At 35.5% G+C, this 15,821-nt stretch overlaps 1 protein-coding gene across 2 annotated transcripts in view; it reads left to right on the top strand.

Annotated features, from left to right (window-relative positions):
- FAM227B (family with sequence similarity 227 member B) overlaps positions 1 to 15,821 on the top strand; it is a 240,997-nt gene that overhangs the window by 41,481 nt on the left and 183,695 nt on the right. The window contains exons 3-4 of one of the 2 annotated variants that reach the window (XM_083850179.1): positions 10,344 to 10,469; positions 11,071 to 13,140. The exons of the other annotated variant lie outside the window; for it this stretch is intronic. The gene's annotated coding sequence lies outside the window, so the exon portion shown is untranslated. The remainder of the gene's footprint in view (positions 1 to 10,343; positions 10,470 to 11,070; positions 13,141 to 15,821) is intronic. 2 annotated transcript variants of the gene reach the window in all.

Below are 15,821 nucleotides of genomic sequence, written 5' to 3'. Positions count from 1 at the left end.
TGTTCTCCAGCAACAGATCAAGGAGGGCACCTTTCCTAGTTGGCTCCCTTAGCACCTGCACCAAGAAGTTATCATCTAGGTGCTTTATGAACCTCCTGGACTTGCTCATGTCAGCCGTGTGGTGATCCCAGTTGATGTCTGGCAAGTTGAAATCCCCCATAAGGACAAGGGGATTTGATCTTGAGGCATCTCTTAGTTCTGCAAAGAATAATTCATCGGCATTGTCGTCCTGGCCGGGTGGTCTGTAATAGACTCCCACAACGACATCCCCTTTATTTGTTCGTCCCTTAATCCTTACCCAGAGGCTCTCAACTTTGCCATCGCCAACTTGAAGTTCCACACAGTCCAGCCCATTCTTCACATACATCGCCACCCCACCACCTCGCCTACCCTGCCTGTCCCTCCTGAAGAGCCTGTAACCATCCATTGCAGCACACCAGCCACAGGACTCATCCCACCAGGTTTCGCTTATGCCGATGATGTCATAGCTGTGGGACTGGGCCAAGACTTCTAGCTCATCCATTGTATTCCTCATACTGCGTGTTTTTGTGTAGAAGCACTTTAAATGCGCCTCCCTACATGCAGCACCTTGTGTAGCTGACCGAAGGGCCTCACTAGCACACAGTCCCTCTGATTCTAGCACACCATCGCTTAGCTCACCACCGGCGTGCCTGGTTTTATCCCCTTCCCCCTTCAACTCTAGTTTAAAGCCCTATCTATCAGCCCTGCCAACTCATGAGGAAAAATCCTCACCCCTCTCTGAGAGAGGCGCATCCCATCTGGTGACAGCAGGCCTGGTGTCGCGTAGACCTTCCCGTGATCGAAAAACCCCAAAGTTCTCTCGGTTGTACCAGTCCCGAAGCCACATGTTAATGTGATGAGTCTGCTTGTCAGCATCAATCCCCCCTATTGGAAGGACAGAGGCAAACACAACCTGTGCCCCTGATCCTTTAAGTAGTCGCCCCAAAGCCCTAAAGTCCCTTTTGATTGCTCTCAGACTTCTCGTTGCTACCTCGTCATTACCAGCCTGAAAGACCAGTAGCGGGTAGTAGTCAATGATAGCCAAAGCAAGGAGATCAAAGCAGTGATTCAGATTTAATTGCGATGAGCATGGAACACATAGATTGTATCAGTAAAATAGACTAAACAGTGAATTAAACTGAAAAAAAAATCAATATTAAGACGAGCATTTATCTGTCTGAGCCACGGGAATAGGGGACAGACACAAAACAGCATTGGTTCAAAAAGCTTGCGATAAGAATTTGTAGTAAGATTTTTAGTAATTGATGGTTTTGATTTAAGAGTATAAAAACCTGGTGTTCTGTTTTGGTGTTTTTATTTGAGCCACCTGAGGTTGTGAAGCAAAGAGCAAATACAATTCAGTTCTGGACCTAGCAGTGCAAAAAATTATAAAAACCTGGCCTTTTGTATTCTCATTCCAAGAGGTAAATCAGATCATCCAGCTAAAAGTTCCTACCCTATTTCCTCAAATATTTACTTATTAGATTTCATGTGAATTATGCATATATTATTATAACTATCAGCATAGTGGAAAACTTAAGATCAGCTTTAAAACATTGAAAATAGCGATGAAGAAAATAAGTAACCAGTGGCATAAAATAATGATGAAGAAAATAAGTAGCCAGTGGCATACTTATAGCATATGGCTCATGCTAGAGAAATTTTTTCAAAGTGAAAACAAAATCTTCCAGGAAAAGAAATGTTTGTGTGATGTATTGCAAGTCTGGTGGGAGATCTTAGATGACATTTCTATGAATGGCTTTAGTACGAAAGAACTTTTTTCTGTCAAAACTGAACACATATTTGGGTGAAACCAAATGTGCTTTTAGGTTGTGTAATAGGCACTTACTGCACACTGCACTGAGCTGCGCAGTTTGGCAATCTTCTCTTAACCAGTGCAGCTCAGTTTTGACATTATATATTGTGCTTTATTCTTAACCTTCAGGGTATGTGAATTAAGTACAGATGCTTTGTTAATTTGGAACCAGTGACCAAACTTGGGACACTTGATTTATATCACCTCTGTATATGTGGGTGGCCTCTGATTTCACTCTCAGCTTTCTGTTCCTGCAAGCTGTAGGTTGCAACCTCTGTTGTCACTGTAGAACAATTAATTCCAGTTGGCTGCTACAAGTGTTCGCTTTTGTCTTACATCACATGATGTCCAAGATGCTGTTAATGGAATCTCTTTGGAATATCTTGCCATCTGCCTCACAGTACTGTATGTTTGCTGGTTTTTCCAAATTTGAGCATTGCCTAATTACGTCCATGGAAAAAATTAAACAAAAGTTGAGGGGGGAAAAAAGCAATGGGACAGCTGAAAAGAATCATTGGCATTCCAATACACTCTTTAAATAAACACAAGCTGTGTTCCATGGTTAAACATGCGCTGTACTTCTCCTGAGCCACAGTTTTCTGTCTGCGGTATACAACATTTAGCCAGAGGATCATTTCTATTTTTGCCAAAACATTTACAGAAATAAAAAAATATTCTGTCGTAATGCCACTGAAAATACAGCCTGGCTTATAGAAGCTCCATCCCATGCAAAGACTGGAAATATGATTTTTTTTTCTCTCCTCCCTTCCTATTTTTTTGAAAATCAAAGTATTTAACGGTGACAAGGTTTTAAGGAAATGCTTGATAGGTGAATGTTTCAAAGGATAGGTAGCATCCTTCCACTCTTAATGCCCTACACTTGATCCTAAGAGCAGATTTGTTTGTTTACTGTGATAGCTTTTTACTGTGATAGCTTTACAGTGATGTCCCTCTATAGGGAGGGGAAAACAATTCTTATCGGGTGAACCTGGAACCTTAGCTCTAAAGAGTAATGAGTCATGTTCTTTCCTATGTGTGATCTTTCTTTAAAGGAAAGATATGGATCTTACTGGCCAGTTTTCTGTTTTAGTCTATTTTATTATCTGTGGATTTAATTATAGGTCTTTATTTGTAGTGCAGAAGGCTGTTTTGCTTCTCTGAGCCAACCAATGCAAGCAGCCTTGGAGGTATTCACATGAGTCAAGTTTGGCACCTGATGTAATTAGCTAAAACTAGGCTAGGAAGTCTCCCCAGTTTTCCCCTGAAGTCAGTGAAGATAAATTGTAAGGTCCTCTAACAAGTGATTCAGAGAAGTCTCACTTGTCTGACTTGTCTCTAACGGCTGTAGCTGTAGCTTGAAGAACCTGCGTGTTCAATTCAGGTGCCCAAAGTTGTTTTGAATATTGCCTTTTCTCTCCTCTGCGTAGACTCAGCTTGTGTTTGAGCCCCCAACAGCTGAAATGTGATGACTGCCACAACAATTCTGTTACAGGACAGTAACTTCATACAATAAGATTAACATCAATATTGATTCCTTCATTTTTGACAAGCAATCTAAAGTTTTAATGTAGCTCATCCTGGCAGAACTTGTGTCACATCCAGCAATATCTTCTAGCTCTGACTTTTGTTTACCTGCTTCCCACTTGTATATTTGTATTGCTAAATTTTTTGCTACGCCTTTGTAAAATGCCTGGCATGCTGTGGCTCTGATTTCAGTGAAGGCTGACTGCACCACCACTGTTAAAATCATTTTAACAATTATATATGTATCTACAGAATGTCACTTCATAGATGTTAGTCTAACTTGATTTTTATCATAAGTAAAGGTTTGCTTGTGCTCTGCATAGAGGGAAATGTTATTCCAGAGTCTGATGCTCGGTGTCAAAAAAAAAAAAAAAAAAAAGTTACTGCACCCTGTCCATATTGAATGTTAGTGATGAGGGTTCTCTTTTCCCTGAAAAGAGGAGAGTTGTGAGTGAAACTTCTAACAAGAAGTTAGGTAAATCCATAGGAGCTCTCATTTGGGAAGGTAGTAGGCACTCTCTGAATAATGGAGATATGCTACTTCAAGGTTTTGTTGAAATAGATTGGTGTTGGTATGATTAGTTTTACAGGTTGTTTTTAAAAAAATCCTGAAACAACAAATTCTACTTCTCATTAATCTTTCAACTCCTTACATATGCATGTTTTGCATTTTGAGTGTAATGTAAAACACCTGTGAGTCGTTTCATGCCCTGAGCAGAGGATAAGTGGTCATAGTAGTGCAGATACCTAGTTCTCTGTATACGCATGATTTTTTGGAAGGTGCACCTGATAAATCAGGCTTCTGCATGATTTATATCAGTGCAGAGAATGCTATGAATATTTGAAGAGTTAATAAATTACAGAAGCTTCTATTGCCTCTCCTAAGGCAGTACGGAAACAATTGGCATTTCAAAATCTGTATTTTTTTTTTTTAAGTTTGATTATATATAATCTCAATTTGCTTCAGAGATTGAAAAATCAGTTTGTTGTACTTCTAGAAAAATCTTTTAAGGATTGTGCTTAACGTTCTTGTGATGTTCACACCTTTTGTACTAAACTCTAAGCACAAATACAGTTACTATTTTGACCTGGATTTTTTCCAAAGTAGTTAAGTTTTTTGAAGACTGTTTTTGTGTTTTACTCTGAGTGGAAATCATTTGTCTTGGTCACAGTTACTTCATAGATTTGGATTATAAAATGAATTACTCCAAACAAAACCTACCTGCTGAAGTTCTGGCTACAACACTCAATGAACAATTTGGGTAAACAGAATATATTTTCCCAGAGAAAACAGTGATTCTTACTCAAAATGTGATAATGCTTAAGTGCTCCATTAACGTCAATATACAGAAAGTTGATCAGGGCTGCTGTTTTGCCAGCTGCCTCACATATAGGATTGTGTCTGTTTGATGTTGAATTTTACTTGTATTTTGTTCTTTTAATCTTGCTGCAGCAAGTACTTGTTACATCTTTGTCTACTTTAATCTGAAAATTACCCCGCAAACCGTATATTCATAAAATTGAGTTCTGTTTCATATTTTTGATAACTTTTTTTTTTTTTTAGATGACGTGATAGCCTTGGCTGGAAAATTAATGAGGTATAGGATGATATTTAGAAATGAGAAAGTTATGTTACATAGTCCTTATGTAATAAGCATTTACTCTCAAACTCACTAATAAGAAACTTTACAGCTAGTTTTTCTAAGCTTTCAAGATCATTTATAATAAATTTAAGTAGTTACTGTGGAATAGTAAATAAAATATTAGCTCTTCTATGAAAAGTTTTTTTTTTATTTTGGTGAGCTGTCTTAGTAAATTCCAGTTGGATGTAAAACTTTACATCTTTTATGACTCTTCTGCTCTTGCCAGTGATGTTGCATGCTAAGCACATAGTACAAACCACTATTTCAGATAATTTATCTACCCATTGTTTTACACCATTATTAAAAAGTTATGTGGAAGGCATGATTAGAGGATAAAAACCTACAAACATGTACTGGCTCCATATGCTATTATGATGTTGATCTCTGAAGTGCTCAGATTATGTTGTTTCTACTCAAGAAAGATGTCTTGGTTTTGCATCACGTAAGTCAACTGCAGGCAATCTTTTATATACTGCTATATATACTGAAAAAATTCAGGTGGGCCATCTTAGTTTCATTATTCATACAGCTTGTTCTAATTAAAAACAACAACAAAAAGAAACTGCTTAACATTTTGGAAGGAGTAATTTTATTGCTGCTGATGATACACCTCTTAATTAGGCTGAAGTAAAGACTACACTAATAATTAAGTGGTTCTTTTTTGAACTTTAATTGCCATGGATTTCAGAAGGTATTTTTAAAAAGTTCAGCAATAGGTAAGTTTCCAACTTTATTGAAAATTCAGATAGGTAAGTAAGTGTTTAAAATAATAAAATCCTTTCTATTGTAGTCAGTAGAGAAATAAGAGTAGTCTGTTAATTCATATTCATTAACATATGAAGATGTTTATTTCAGTCTTCTAGAATTTTTGCTCTCTTGCTTTCTTCCTCTGACTTTGAGGTTCAGAGCAAAAGACAATTACACAGAAACAGATGATGGTGATTCAAGACAAACTGTCTAATTCCCTTCAACAAGGAAGAAGAGAACAGAAAGAAGAATATTGGAAAACTAGGGAGGAAATACCCAAGAACAGAAATAAGAGACTTGTGAAAGCAGGGTTTGTAGAGAAACTGACGATGGTCTGAGCTTCAGTATTTGCTTTGAAAGAACAGTAAGCTTAAACCAAAGTTTCCGGTTAAGGATGCTTAACATCCTTTCTCTCTAATGCTGAAATATATATTTTCATAATTATATCTTCTTTCTTCTAAAAGTACAGTAGGACTATTTCTGTGTGATGGTTATTTTTCTGTTCCTATGCAATGGCTATTTTTATTGGAATGTACGATAAATTTGTAATTAGACCTGGGGGAAAAAACAAACCTTTAAAACAAAACAAACATTTTCTTTTATATCCTACTATTAGAAATCCAGATGGTCAGATAAAGCTTTAATGTAAAGGGGCAGATGACAGTCTATTTGAATATTTTAGGCATCCAACTGTTTTGGTGTGTTTCTACTTGAGATATTAATTCAGAAAATTACTTAACTATATGCATAAACATTCAGCATATTTATTTTCCAATGAAAAGATATCTCAATTAGGTGCTTAAAATTGCGTGGTTTGAATATTATTTTTAGTGTAAGCAGACACTTAAATGCAGGAGCACTTCCTAAGTCAACACTGGAATGTTTTATTGCTCTAAAGATAGCCAAATGTTCTAAGTATTTTGTGTTCCCACAGCTGATCACAGAATTTAATCTACTTAAATAATATGAGTTCTGAGGTTTTACGCTAATACTTGAAACACTTAGAATGTTTAGAGTGCAAGTAATCCATATCTTAGAATTCCCAGCTTAAAATCAGTGCAAGTCACAGAATGTGAATGCAAATTATTCAGTTCAATGTAATTAAAAGTATTCACTCTTTGTTTTGGGGAATTTCACACAGTGTGAAGTTAGAGAAGCTGGGTGAATTCTCTCTTTTTTATGAATTCACATTGTGTAAATGTTCATTTAATACAAACCATTTCATGATTTTAAAAAAGCCTGTGACGTTACTAAACCATCATAATGTATATTTAACATTGGTTATGAATATAACTATTGTTTTTCTCTCTGTAATAGAGCTTTCTTGGCTTTCTTTTAATGTTTTCCAGAAGGCCAACATGTTTTTTATAAAAGCATAAGTGGAATCATAAACATCTGATTTTTTTTCTAGTTGCTTAGATGCTAAAACCTTAAGTTTCCATACTTATTCTACAAGTTTAACAGTTGCATGTATGTTTGTGTGTGTGGCTGAGGTACAGCTGCCATCTGGATAAGGCAACAACCCAGCGGTATTGCTGAAACCACCGCGTATTTTGCAGTATGCATGCACACACTGAATTAGGTGATGATGGCTGGGAAGACTTGTTTGTTTAACCTCTTTCAGTCAGAGTGCACCTGTTTTTGTAGTTACTCCGTCTGTCTCTTTCCTCCTTATCCCTCTCTCTTCCTTCTCCCCACTTTTTCCTCAGATAATTTTCCCTTAATATTTCATTTATTTGGTTACAAACTTTGTTACTTCATAGTCCATCATTTTTTTTGACTTAATGTTCCTCCTTTTTCCCTTTGTAATATTTTATACCAGAACACAGGGAATGATCGAGCTATTCTGGTGAAGCACACAAATTTGTTTTGTTGATGTGTTTAAGGTGAAAAACATTTCATAAAATGCTTTTGCATTTTAACAAAGAAAATGTCCATGAGCTTAAAGAAATAGTCACTAAAATTTTAAGACATGATGCATTATTTTGCTTAATAAAAGTTCCTCATATGCAGAAGAGTACAATATATGTACAAGTTTTGAATCCTATCACATAACATATTTCTTGAATATCAGTATTAATAGTTATCTGTGGATCTCTCACTCCATTGGTCTGTCTTAGGACCTTCCCCAGTGCAGTTGTAATGACGTGAGTCTTTGAAATACCAATATGAAGGATGATGATAATCATCCCAACTGTTTCTTAAAATGTTTTTGGAAGTCTTGTAATTTGGCAGTGAAGTATGTGTATACAAATCTGTGTGTACTGGCCAATATTTACCTAATTATATCCTTATTTTCCTAGGTGTTAACTAAAGTTCAAAATTACCTCAGGGCTTATTGCAAGGAAAATATAAGTCTTTTGGCCATGAAACAGTAACGTGGAACTGCGTTAATTGCACATCGTTTTGACTTTTCCCAAATATTTAACATAATTTCTTATGGTTCTCCTAACACTTAGGCATCAGAACTTGGGCATCAGAATTTTATTTTGATGGCTTAACGATGATTTCAGGTTTGAAGTTGCAATTTTTTTCTTGTGTTCTAATACGAATTTTCTGATTTTTCAAAGTTAATATTCTTCCTATGTAAAGGTTATCAAGCACGTGAACAGAAGTTTTCCTTGAACATTTTTATTATGATTGTTATCGCTATTATTGTAGCATTGTTTGATTAAAAAAATGCAAATCTGACACTGTGCTGATGGCCATATGGAGCTGTATGTAGGTTTCTTCAGAGAAAGGTACCAGTCTAGTTGGTATATCTATGTAAGCATGTATAATATTTTCAGAGGCTGCTCATCGGCGCTTCTGGGGGCTGAGTTCTTTCAGTAAGATTGTAATGTATCTTCAGAGAATATACGTGATATAAAATGAAATTTAATTTTGCCATTTTGAATATTACAAGTTTTGTTTTACATTTCCTGGAAATTATGGTGACGTTGGGTTATGATGAATGTTCTTGGAACTCATGTTTGGAATTGTGTATTAAACTTTAATAGCAAACTCTAAATCACTAAATTTAAAAAATGAAGCAGTTTATTGTAAGTCTGATTCCATAGATTTTATTTTATTTATTTTTTTGTGATTCTAACCAACCATCTGTGTCATGACAGTGTATTTTGTGAGAATGAATGGGGCTTGTAAGGGTCCAAAATGGTAAGGTTACCTAGGTTTTAATCTGTTATTTCTTAAATTTTCATTTTTGTACTTTCTTGTACAGTGGGTATTATAAGAGGAACCTAATTTCAGTGTTGTACTTTAACTGATGTACTATAAATGATTATGTACTTTGGATGAAAGGGCACCTTCAGCCTTTAAGTATCAAAAACAGTGTAACTATATTGGAGAATTTATATTTAATTATCATAATAAATTACCTTAGAAGTGAATGGACACTGTATTTGCTATCAGCTTAAATTAAACTGCCATCAATGTCTCTCAGACTGTCATGAATACCAATTATTCCCGTCACAAGCTGACAGATGTGATGGAGGAGACTTTCACAATAACTGGTGAGGGAAGTACATGAAGAACATGGATAAGTAAATATTAGAACATTTTTTTTCTGTCCTTCCAGACCAAATATCCCAAATAAATGCTTTTCTTTTGGAGGAGAACAAGTTCCTTTCACTAAGAGTATCTGTTGTCAGTTGAGGTATATCTATGCAGACTTACCTTGTCTTATTTTGCTTTCTGGAGAAAGTTTCCCTTTCTGCTATTATAAATACATGGAAAAAAAAAAAAAAGGAAAAAAAAAAGCACATATGTATTGAAGTGTCTTGAAGTCCGTATGGCCCTGAAATTTGCTTCTTTGCAAGGGTCCTTAAAATTACAAAGATTATATTAAAAGGATATTAGTGATGCAAAGACAGCTTCAAAAATTGTCAGCCTTTCTCATTGCCTAAATAAGGTTTGAGTTCTACCTCTTTCTAAATGCAATCATTAATGTCTTGTCTACAGTTTCTGTTTTTAAGATGTCTGAATTACCAACTTTGGAGGGTGGTCATACTTCCGCATCTAAGTTAGCCTGATTTGCACTTCACTCCTCTTTGGAATGAGCAACTTTTAAAGAAAAAAGAAGAGAGATTCAGTCATTTATACTAAATATAAAAGAATGGAGTTTAAATCCAGAATTCATACTAATTATTCCTGAGGCATCACTTAAACAGTTTTTGTATTACTGAAACCCCAAAAAAGTTTAGAATCAGTGAGGTTGTAGAGACTCTGAATGGACAAGTGACTTCTGACTTGGGTGTTACTAATTCCCTTCCCTACCTCATTCAGTGTGAAACTTCTAATAATGTTTGTAATTCTGTTGTAACTTCTACTGGATTAGGGTTGCCATAAAGACTGTTTTTACACACTGAACTTGTTAATAAATGAGTGTACATCTTGGATATGAAATTCCTTAAGTAACTTGTACTGCAACACAAAACTTGTGCCTGTGGAAATATGCAGATTTTTTGCAAAGTAGTTTCCTCCTTCCGTTAATAACCTTAGTGCTGTATTTTGTGTCAAGGCTTGCCTAGTTGTACACCTTCATGTGCAGAGGTCAATTTGTTTCCCTGTTAGCACGTTGTCTTTACTCCCAGGTGATTTTGAACTGGAATGCACTTGTTATCCTCCATCACAAATTCAACCACCAGGTGGCCTTCAACGAGCAGAATTCGGCCTTGCCTTGGGTGGCAGTTACATCATTGCTGTGGGCCACCTCCGGGGTGAGTATGGATGGAGGGGAGAAGAATAGGCTTGCTTCTGCTTACCAACGCTTATTCTGAGGTTTCTTGACTGTTGTTACTGTTTTCATTACTGCGGAGCTGTTGACTGCTGCTTTTACTGTTGTTACTGTTTGTTTTTGTGCAAGCTTATTCTTTAAATCAGTAACTATGCCACCTTTTGTTAAGAAGACAATTTGTTTTTTTTTGAATAAAACATCAAGACATGATCTATGAAACTCAGATCTGTATTGTGTTGTGGCCATTTCTAGAATTCGGATGTGCTGAGACTAGTTTATTTTAAAATAAACCTCTATTATTAAAATTTAAGAAAATCAAGTATTTCCTAAAATAAAATAAGTTATATAAAACAATGTATTAGTTATTCCAATGCTAACAGTTACATTCTAGCTAACAGCTAAAAGGGCAAAAAAGGGAAAATAGGATATCCATTTAGGTTAATAAAGATCTGTTATGAGATACTTGAGCGCTCTCAAATGTCCTACTGCTATTATATACCAGCTACTTGCCTTTATAGTAGGTCATATAGCACGTATTGTGACAAAACCTTAAATAACAAAACGCTTTTTCTTTTATGTTATAGGAATAAGACATTTGGAAGACAGTTAATAAAACAAAAAAACACTACCACCGCCAAAACCCGCTACCTATTTCTGTCCCATTCAGGGAGATCTTCTAAGTAAGACTACGATATGTAAGCGTACCAGCATGATTTTGTAGAATGCTTAGAAAGCAAGAACAGAAATCCCCCCCCCAAAATATATATATATGTAAATAATACTAAAAAATATCTTTAGATTTAAAGATGAGCAGATGTGTAGCAACACTTTCTGGTGACACCTCCAGTCATTGCCAAGTGACTGTGTTCCTTTCTTACCCTCTCTTTTTTTCTTCAAAGAAAGCAAAAGAACACTTGTGTAGGTACAGTGATGAACTTCCCATTTCTCAACTATTCTATGGAAGAAGTGTGAAAGTCAATCCAGAGCTCATTTTCAGACAAGGCCATCATTGATGTTTACACCTCAGTTAAATCATTATAGCCTGATAAGTAGGTTTCTCATGTTTTCTTTTTTTATTCCCTCTTCAGTAGTATGTGTTCTGTTCCATGAAAAAAGTTTTTCCTCTTTACTCCATAATATAAAAGCTCTAAGCTTAAAAATCAACGAACCAAAACCCAATATCTCATTTTTGTTTTTATATTTGTTTGGAGAAGAAACCAAATTAGTATTCTGTACAGCCTTTTTAAAATAAAAATCTTTACTGAAGAGGGTGATGTCAGAAATGTTTCTTAGCCATTCTTAGAAATGTACCATTACTGCTATTGTATGAGAGGAGTAGCACAGGATCAGTGCCAATTAACTGAAATGCAAGTAGGTAGATGTAGTACAACTCTTTTTCCTGATTTTGTTGAAGATCACAACTTGACCTTAAAATCATTACTGCATCAAATTAATGTCATTAAATTACCTCCAGGAGATTTTCTAAATATCAGTATTTTACTGGAATGCCAAAACAATTTGCTTTAATTAGAAATGTGGTTCCTCTCATAGTAACAAACTTGTATTGCTTTCATGTATTTGAGATTTGAACTCTTGAATAGAAATCAATGTTTTTAGACTTACTAATTTAATAGAGCTTCAGGCTTCATTCATGAGAATATAGCTGCTTTAGAAGATACAAGTTTAGTAGCTTTAGACTTCACCTGTTCTGACTTTTTGAGTCTGCAATGCCCACTTTCCTTACTTTCATGCAGTATCCAAAAATTTATAGCACTCCGGAACTTCTGTGTGATTCCTAATTTTCAGAAGTATTTTCTCCTTACATTAGTTTGAATGTAACAGTTTTCACAATAAATTGAATTCTAAGATATATATGCAAGTGCAGAATTTGTGTTCCTGACTAGGTTGCATATGTGGTTGGCTATAACATTAAATATAAAAGCAAAATACAACTGTTGGATGGTATGGCTGAACATTAGGCAATGATAATTGCAGAAGTTAACACTAGGACATGCTTCCAAGTACTGACTTAGAGAAATGCACATTCCTGTACTAAATGCTTTTTAAGTTGATAGTTCAATTTATTAAGGCTTTTTGTTTACTTTTTAATCCTCAGTGTCAGCTGGAAAGCTCAATGTTTTTCTCAAGTAGCCAATTTTAGGGAGTTGTTTTCTTTTAGCATTTAGTAGGTAAAAGTGAAATCAAATATTTTTACAAGAAAATGTGTTTTATAATCTCATTGTGTGTATTGAGATTATGTATGCTATGTATGTGTTTATATATACGTAAGAGGGTGAGTTATGATGCTGAGTAGAAATGAGATTTTCTGCTAAATGTTTCAGTTGCTTAAAATTCCTTTGCCTTTGTGTGCTACAAAAGAGGATACCCCACTCATTAAATGCAAGGAATGACCTACATCATGTCTTCTCCTTATTGTAGTTACAAAACCAGCTGACTTACCAGAAACTTTCAGGATCCTGCTGTTGAAACCACTTTGGCGATAATTTTTGGAACTTGACTGTATGTGTAAAACTGATGTGCTGTTGAGTCACTAGTTTATAAAAAAGCATGAGTTGTAGAGCTGATTAGGAAACACAGGAAGGCAGTCACATTGGCAATAGGAGATGGAACTAATGACATCAGCATGATCAAAAGTAAGGGTAAATTTGGAAATAAAAATACTGTTTTATTAATGAATTTGTATTTATAGCAACACTTTTACTTAGAAAAATGCTACTATACCTTCGTTATTTGAAGAATTACTCATCCATTTCTGAGGGAGAAGAAAAACCAGACCAGCCTTTATACCACTATTTGGAACTTGGAAAGAACTGTGATAAAGAAACAAATTTGTTTGCGTGGGGTGGACTTAAACTGAGTCATACCAAATGTCTGTCTAATCCAGAGTCCTATCTTCATCAGTGACCAAAAGCAGATGCCTGGGAAAGAGCAAAAGGATAAGGCAATTGTTCAAATTTGCTTGTGCAGCTTTGTCTACTCTATCTGTTTCATGGGAATATGTTATCTTTGCATTTACTAGCTTTTTTGTCCTATAACTTTGGTCAGCTTTCAGATCTGTAGAAAAGTGCATCTTTCACAATGCCCTCCAAATTTTTTTCTTTTTTTTTTTCCCTGAAATGCAAGGTTGCTGTTACAGTTAAAAATGTTCACATCATGATGTACTGATAATAGGATATGACTGAAGGACTTGAACAATTTGGTTGTATTTCAGGGAGGTTGTATAGCTGTTGTATAAGAGGGAGGCTGATAGCTGTTACTATCTAGCATTGTTTTCATGGCCTGTCAGTTAAGTGTAGAGTACATCCTGTGTAGCAACTGATGATAGGAGTAGAATTTCGTCATGGACTTCCTTTTCAAGGAACTAAATACCACATTGAGCTCTATTAACTGCCATCCTGAAAGCTCACCTTTCATCCTGCTCTGAGGAGAGTTTTTGAATAACAGATGGTGCATCTTCTGCTGTTAGCTGGAATATTTCTTTCATTGGTTTATTTTGTTCATAGCTGGGTGTTAGATGGAATAAAGATAATACTTTTTTTTCACAATTGTACTTATTTTACTCAGTCTGCAGGACCTGACAGAACCCCTACTGTACCATCAGTCATGGAACACAAGAGAGGATATCCTTGTTTCAGTTTCATTTATCTGCATGCGGACATCTCAGTTAATCAGAATTAATGTTTCAAGAAAGTAGAATATTATTGCACTAAATGTTGTTTTGATGTTCTGCTGAATTTCCCAATTTCTTAGTTTAGAGTATTATCAGATACTTATAAGTTCCCTTTTAACATACTATGGCTATGTGAGACTGTACAGTTAATGTAATCCTTTAATTGGTGGGCAGTCATAGAATTGTGTAGTAAGATGACTTTATGATTAATAATGGTCTGAGCAGCTTGTTTACATTATCATCTTGCTGCTACCAGCCTTGTCCTGTAACCTGTCAGAACCCCATATTGCAATGGCATAGTGTTGAAGCAGGAAAAAAAAAAAAAAAGCAGAATAGGACTCCTCTAAATATTCACAAAATAGATTGTTCTGTAACAGTTCTACTTATTTTAACAGTTTTACTGTTGCCGTCTAAACCCAGCAAAACTTATAGTTAGTATTAAGATGCATTTCTTACCTATTTTGGTGTCAAGAATGGGGAAGTGGTCTTCTAGAGACATCAGTGGAAAAGGAAAAAAATGAAGAGGATGTGGAAGGAGAAAAGAGAAACAGTTGATTATATAAAAATAATCATAATAAAAAATTAGCTTGCATAGGGAGTTTCTTAAGCTACTGGGACTGGAGGGATTGTGTAAGCACTGAAAACAGATGTTAATGTGAAACCATTCCCTCTTTGAACATGTCTGGCTTCCATTTCAAATTTGGTTTAGTATAGGCTAATGTTTTCCATTTACAGGAATTATACCTATTGTCTGAAATGGTCTATTTGGTAGCTTAATAAGCTGACAGCTGTCTTTCAGCATGTCCTGGTTTAATGGTAAATCCCAGGGCTTCTCTTTGTGGCTATAAGGTGTGTGTAGATAAGCAGTGACAAAATTACTGCTCCCAACTATGTACATCCACCACAAAGGGTGGCCATATAGTAGTCATATAATCATATAAAGCTAAAGAGCTGTCTTGGAGTTTTGCACTTTCTTAGTCACAACCTAGATTTCATATCTTTTTCTAATGCTTGATCGGTCAGCCTTTTTCTTCAGGAAACAAGTTGGTGATTTAAGAAGCAGTGAGGAGGGCCAAGAGTGGAGTCCTTGCAAGTTAAACAACATGTTTTAAGTTAATAATATGTTGCTAAGGGACAGTTTTATGGGAAACTGTATTTGGAGCTGTTTAATCCACAAATCCTAAATTTTGTCTACTGAGGTATTGAGAATGATGACTTGAACTATGGTCTCTAATCTTTTTCACCAACTTAGTTGATAAGCCAAAAGAATCTCAATTTCTAAATTTATTTAATTAGTGACATTATTGGACATTATATGTCCAATAGAAAAAATGTCAGCCTTTTAATATTTATTAGATTTTTTTTTTCTTTTAGGATTTGTATGCATGATTGAATAGTATCTAAGCAAGCAGTGGCATTGATCTGTGTCCTGTAATTTATTTCTTCCATCTCCTGCTTGGAAGCTTTTATTAGACCTTAAAAATGGCCACGGTAGTCAGACCAGTCACCTTGTCTTGTCTGAAGCCTATTTTCAAGTGTCCAAGAGCAAACAGCTATAGAAGACCATAAAACCAGGGGAAACATGTAATGATGCTTTCTCATGTTACTTTCCTTGCTTCCAGCAATTTGCGGCTGAAGGGCTTT

This window comes from Anser anser (genome assembly GCF_964211835.1).
Source record: "Anser anser genome assembly, chromosome: 10".
Taxonomy (NCBI): Eukaryota; Metazoa; Chordata; class Aves; order Anseriformes; family Anatidae; genus Anser; species Anser anser.
The sequence above is the reverse complement of the archived record's forward strand: the minus strand, read 5'-3'. Positions and strand labels throughout refer to the sequence as shown.